The sequence below is a fragment of the Polypterus senegalus genome, chromosome 18, assembly GCF_016835505.1.
Source record: "Polypterus senegalus isolate Bchr_013 chromosome 18, ASM1683550v1, whole genome shotgun sequence".
NCBI classification, from domain to species: Eukaryota; Metazoa; Chordata; class Cladistia; order Polypteriformes; family Polypteridae; genus Polypterus; species Polypterus senegalus.
The window spans coordinates 46,565,212-46,571,713 of record NC_053171.1 but is presented as its reverse complement, the minus strand read 5'-3'; the positions used below and the strand labels follow the sequence as shown (position 1 = coordinate 46,571,713).

The 6,502-nt window shown below is 39.6% G+C and overlaps 1 protein-coding gene across 1 annotated transcript in view; it reads right to left on the bottom strand.

Moving 5' to 3' along the window:
- frmd6 (FERM domain containing 6) overlaps positions 1-6,285 on the bottom strand; it is a 45,802-nt gene extending 39,517 nt beyond the window's left edge. The window contains exon 1 of the mRNA XM_039741028.1: positions 6,195-6,285. The gene's annotated coding sequence lies outside the window, so the exon portion shown is untranslated. The remainder of the gene's footprint in view (positions 1-6,194) is intronic.
- Positions 6,286-6,502: the final 217 nt, after the last annotated feature.

Below are 6,502 nucleotides of genomic sequence, written 5' to 3'. Positions count from 1 at the left end.
CACCAAAGGCACTTGGCAGCATAACTGGCTTTGGAGAATGGATAGATTTGTTTAATTTAATGAGTAATACTGGCATCTTGATTTTCAGGACTGACACTGTTTCATAAGACCTGTAAGAACTTTCAAACACTATTTGTAAATGACCACAAAGTTTTTTTTTGATCATTTAATATGTAGCAAGGAAAGAGCACAGGGTGATATGAGTGGAGAGCAGCAACTGAGGTGATAGGGTGGCATTCAGGTAGCCCATCTGCTGCTCTGGCCTGACAGCCAAATAATGGGGCAGAACAGAAATTTTTTAGTTATAAGAATTTAAAAACGTCCATCCATCCATTTTCTAAGCTCACTTTATTCAGATCAGGTCACAGGAGACCTTAAGCCTGTCACAGCATGCATATAATGCAAGGGAGGAACAATCCCAGGGCAGGGCACCGACCCTCCAGAGGGCAAACACCCACAGCACCGCCAATCCATCTAACCTGCATGTCTGTAGAATATTCCCATGCAACTCCACTGACCAAAATTCCACAAAAATGCATTTTAAATTTAGCTGGCAGGAGCAAAAAAAAAAAAAACCCGCATTTTCCTGGTGCCTCACACACCTGCAGACAATGCCCAGACATGCCGGAAACTTCCCGCCTGCTAGACTACAACAGCAGTAACCCACATTCCTCTCTCCTGCCATTCCATTGATGCTCAAAGGATTTCCTGTGCACACAGAAGCTGTGTGGGGGTTGGGTAACGCAAAGTGCACCTCAGATGGGATGTCCAAAAAACCCAGGAAACAAGAACATGCCTTAAACCTGACACTCCTGATGTGTTACACGAGACGCTTGTATGTGGCAAGCTAGTAAAGTATGCGCTATATGGAAGAGACACTGCCCTCATCCATTTTCCATTTCAAGAGACAGAGGGCACATCAAAGAAAAAAAAAAAAATCAGACATGTCCTGTTTAAAAAAATGAGATCAAAGCACACCTCAACTCCTACAGACAAAAAAAATTATTTGAGAAAGTTAAGACAAAATGAATGGCTAGAAAGATTAAAGTACTGGTGCAGCAGTTGTACAGCTGCCTCGCAACTCTGGAGTGCTGGCGTGAGCCCATTTGGTATGTGCATGGGCATTGCAGGTTTTCCCCATGTCTGTGTGACTTTTCCACCAGGTATGACATCCCAGTTAGGTTGATAGGCAATGTATGAGTGGAAGGCCTGGACCTCAATCATGGATGTTTGGCTGCTTTGTGCTGCTGAATACTCTCTAGCTTACTGCAACCTTGAACTTGGATTAAGCGAGTTCAAAAATGGATGGGTGACTGGAACAGCCAAACAAAGCAGGTCAATGCGTACCTACTAAAAATTTCAAAAGTCAACATTATGCAATTAAAACCTATTGTAGTATCCTATAATACACTGCTTGCGAGAAGACCCATCTTGCTCAACTGGAAGAATCCTAATCCACATACCAAAGCTCACTAGCAAAAGTAGGGGCACATATTACCTTAAACTGGAAAGAATTAAATTATTCTTGAAATGTTCCTTGCAAAGATATTCTAAAATTTGGCAAGAATTAATGAATGCTCTTGTACAATAAATATGCCAAGTCTTTGCCAAACATTTTCTGCTGTTTTAATATTTACTATATGATGAAGCACAATAAATGTGGCTTTCTTATCATATAGTTATTTGACTAGGGTGGGGGAAGAATGTTGCATTTTCCGTTTCTTTTAATTTTTCTGTAACACTATCTATATTACTATATTATTTGTATGACTGCATTTTTGTCTAAACTGTTTGTGATTGTGTTTTGCACTCTAAATAAGCTCTAAACAGAAGATAAATTTAACATTGAATGGTGGAGAAGCAATGAACATAAAAATCAAGCAGACTTCATTTTATAAAGTGAGTGAGTAATAATGCAGGCACATAATAAAAAGCGAAAATTATGTCAAAGACAAAAATTATATATGACATATATGAGGGGAAATTAGCATATGTGAACCAATGTGAAGGTGGATGAACTAGAACACAGGAATACTAACATTAACATTCATAAAGATCTAATAATGCATACAGTATACACGGATGCAAATGCATATACACACTAACACAGGCAAATAATCAAGAATACACAGTTTTGCAGGCATAAGCACACAAACAGGCATTGTACCGTCGTGAACGACACATGCATTTACAGACACAAGAAGTCACACACGTTAGCCAATACATTCAACAGAATACAGTCCATCCCTAATCTATGAATAATATTCACATGCTGCCGACACACTAACCAGAACACATTTGCTTTCACACAGAGTATATACACTGTTACATCCCCAAAATTGTGAACATGTAAACAGGCAAAAAACTAACACACATGCAGCAACTGCATACACACAAACACACGTTAAACGTATATGCAAACAGTACTTTCAGAGCATCAATCTCATTTTTATCTTTGAGCTCCAAAGTGCAGAACAAAAAAGGATGGGAACTACGAGTTGTATGACATTTTACACTGTACTATTAGGTGAGCTGTTCAAAAATCTAAATTGTTAAAAAAACAGTACTTTTAGAAAATTGGCACATCCAGCAAACTGCTGACAACTTGTGAGATGGATCTTACGTAAGCACTAGGGGGCAGCATTGAGACAGACATTGATGGATCAACAGCAACTCTCAGGATGGTGAACTTAAATGGAGCAGTTCGGCAGCCTCACTCTAGTGTATTTCAAATTGACTTTAGCTGAATGACTGGGTGAAGCAGAGTGAGGGAACTTTTGTCAACCACTGCATCAAAACAAATTTACATGAACTGTAGTGAAAGCACTGAAACAGAGAGAGAGCCCATTGATAAATATCAATCTGCAAGTGCCAACATGCGCAATTAGTCAGATAAATATAAAAAGTACTTCACCTAGTTACCAGTTACAGAAGCCCAATGTTAATAACAGAGTACCGAACAGCGAGGCTGCTTTTTGTGAAACCAGGAGGATGCAAGTTTCCCAAACCTAAATGCACAACATTGACACTGAAGCACATGTAAAATTTTTGTAGCCATTCCATACCAGGCCTGTCAGTTTTATAGTGCCCTCCTGAGCAAGGCAAGTGGGCACCTGCCGTCTTGATACATGTATACATGATTATTTACGCACTTTAAACACCTAAAAAAAAATCATTCAATCCTGCATTTCACAATGTAAATATTAAGCAAAATAACATTTTATGTGTTCTAAATAACTTGGAAGCTTCTCATTTTTAATTTTCTTCATAAATGATTCCTGACAAGTTGTAAAGATGGTGGAGCAGTAGGCAACATGGACACCTCATGGATATAGCATCCTGGGTTCAAATCCAGCACCCGATTGTTGTATGAATGGAATCTGCACCTTCCCTCTCCGACTCTGTGGGTTTTTCTTCACACACACACCAGTATTTGGTCCAAAGCCCTGCTAATGAAGTTGACTGCCAATTCCAAATTGAGATGCGAGTGTATGTGAGGGGGCCTTGTGCCCCATACAAGCCCTACAAGTCTGTTACAAGCCTGGTGCTCCTGGATTTCAGACTGCTGTGCTTTATGTGGATGGTAAGCTGTACAGGTCAGCACCAGGACCCCACTTCATTTTCAAGCCACTATTTCACAAAGTGGAATTTCTCCATTTGCATGTGTTTGCTCCTTGCATGACAGTTCTCTACAACAATCCAAAAATGACGAGTCTGGCCAATGGTTGGTTCTGAATTGCCCAAATGTCATCCAGTATAAGTGCACTCTGGCATAGCCTCCAACTTTGGATTATGCCCTGTAGATAGCTAATGCTCCAGGTTGCCAAACGGACAATGGATTTGTTTACTGTCATTTATCCTAAATTCACAAATTGTGAAATGCTTTAAGGGGTCCATTTAATTTACCATAATATCTAGCATACTGTAAGCTAAAAATCCACCTCATTTGGCTTGTGCCACAAATGCACCTCTGTTTACATTCTGGTTGAGTTCCTTTCTCATACTGTGGGAGGAAAAAAAGGGTTAAGAGCAAAACTAAATTGTATTGATTAATTTATTTGATATATTTTGTGTGTCTGTACTGGATGTGTTTTTGGTTTTAATGTTCTTTGCAAGCTGACAGCCACATATCACGCAAGGTGGGATTTTGACATTTTTCGATATTGGACACCTCTGGACTCCTTCAAAGCACAAAAAACGCACAAACTTCGCTTGAAATTGCACTTTTGAAATATGATCCTTGGATCCTTCAATAAAGTGAATTTCACTCAGTCTATATTTTATATTGTGCCTATTGTAAGAGAGAGATAAACTGCATAGTTATTCTCAGATGCACTTGAATCTGCTCCTTGAACGTCAGCTAACGCACACTGCGGCTTTTTCATCCAATTCCATTTAGCTTGTCCACTCCATTTAAGGGATGATTTGGGAGGAAGGGGGATATTCCCTTCTTGCCCACTCCATCACAATCTCGCATCATTAAGAATTTTCAGGCTTTACTATTCTTCACAAGTTGATGGCATTCTTTCAGCAGTGGAGCGATGGCTCCTCATACCAAGAGGTTAGATCTGCTTTTCCGGAGCGACAATCTGATACTTAAGAAGTCTTCCCCATAAGCGGAAATTGTGCAGCTCCAGAAATGAGAGCCTGTCTGCATACACAACTATTTCGAACTGCCCCTCGTTGCCAAATACTATCGCCTCTTTTCAGCAGCTGGCGTAAAGTGGCCTAAAAATGTCAGAAGGCGGGTGCTGGGAACACATTTATGCCCCACATTAATAGCGGTTTGATCTCTATCATAAATTTATACTTGAAGACACATGGATAATGCACCTGAAAGCGTTATACAGAAAAATTGCGTGCGGAAAAATGTCTAATTATTCAAACCATATATGCCCAACAGAGGGGAAATGACACATTGGATCCAGCTTTTACCGCAAGATTTAATTCTTTTGCGTTAGGGTTTGGTAGAGCATTTTCATAGCGCCTTCCACTGTGCACAAAGGCACAGTGTTGTCTTACCTCGCCTAAAAAAAAGTCTTACATTTCCCAAGTGTTGTTCAGATAAAAATATTGGTGAGCGGGGTTTTCACCTGATCAGTACATCGCTGAGAGAACTGCAAATCGCTCCGTGAAATTATACACATACACTACATATATTTATTTTTTCACACAAACATATGATAATGTACTTCTTCATTTCGAACGTTACTCAAGAGTTCAATCCTTTCAAAAAGTACACAGACCTCACATTTTGGGGACTCTTACTAGGGGCAACCGTTTCAAAGTAATAACAAAAAATCTGAAAACCAACCTAGAAACTTTCATTTTTTTATATGAAGCTTACTTAAATCTGACCAATACGTTATACGATTAAAATACTGAAAGTTAAAAGTGTTAAGGTATATATTTTTTGCATACTGATACTGAAAAAAGAACACGACTGTCAATCTGTGCTGCTCCAGAAATGTCTCCACACACTATTCCAAACAGTCCCTCATTGCTCTCATAGGAAAAAATCGAGGCAAACGCCGGTTCAGGTAAGTTCATTATCTTATACAGCGTTCTTAAAGAATGAACACAAAGTCACTTAAGTAAGTGCTGCACTGTACGTCACAATTTAAATTTATAAAAGGATTAGAATATGCGACCTTGATCTACGCAGTCCAAAACTTTAACCACTAGGCCAGACTGCCTTCCAGTTTGACGGTATTTAAGTGGAGGAAAAAATGCAGAGATCGCAACAGAAAATCATGTCGATAAAAGCTAAAGTCAGATCTATTTCAAACTTGACTTTTTCTTTGGTTTTAGCCACCGGGTAGATCCACGTCGCCCGCAGCTTGTCAAACGTCATTATCAGCAAAACACAGAAACGAGGACGTAGGATCTCAACCAAAAATATGCCACATTCCATCCCAGGACCCGGCGCTCACGCTTCATATTCGGATGTCATTTGTAATATTTTGAGACTGATATTACAAAATTTTGTCGCAATTCATTTGCCTGCTCGAAAACTTGAAAATAACTACTCCGTCAATCCAAACTTAAAACTTAAGTAACCCCCTTTTCTCCGCAGTGGCTCGCCACTCTACCACTCATACCAAGTTTAGAAAAACCCGAAACCTAGCGAACCTTACAAGATACAACAAAGAAAATTAAGGGAACTCTTGTACCGCAGATATTACTGCACCTACCTTCCAGAAGAAATCCTAAATCCTTACATTCGCCCAGAGAAAAATCCCAATGACACACCCGCACTGTTTCGTTCTACTACACTCTGCTCGAGTACTCCTTTCTCCGCATGTGGAATGGGGCCGACTGTACCACTTTTCCAAAGGAGCGGGGGAAGAAACTGATCGTGCAATAACACGCCACAATGATCATTTGCGATACCTCTTTGTTACAATTATACAAATTACAAAAAACAATGAATGTATATAGGTTTAAAAAGTAGAAATTCATATTTACCTGTCTCCGTATTTTAATGTACCCCCCCCATCAT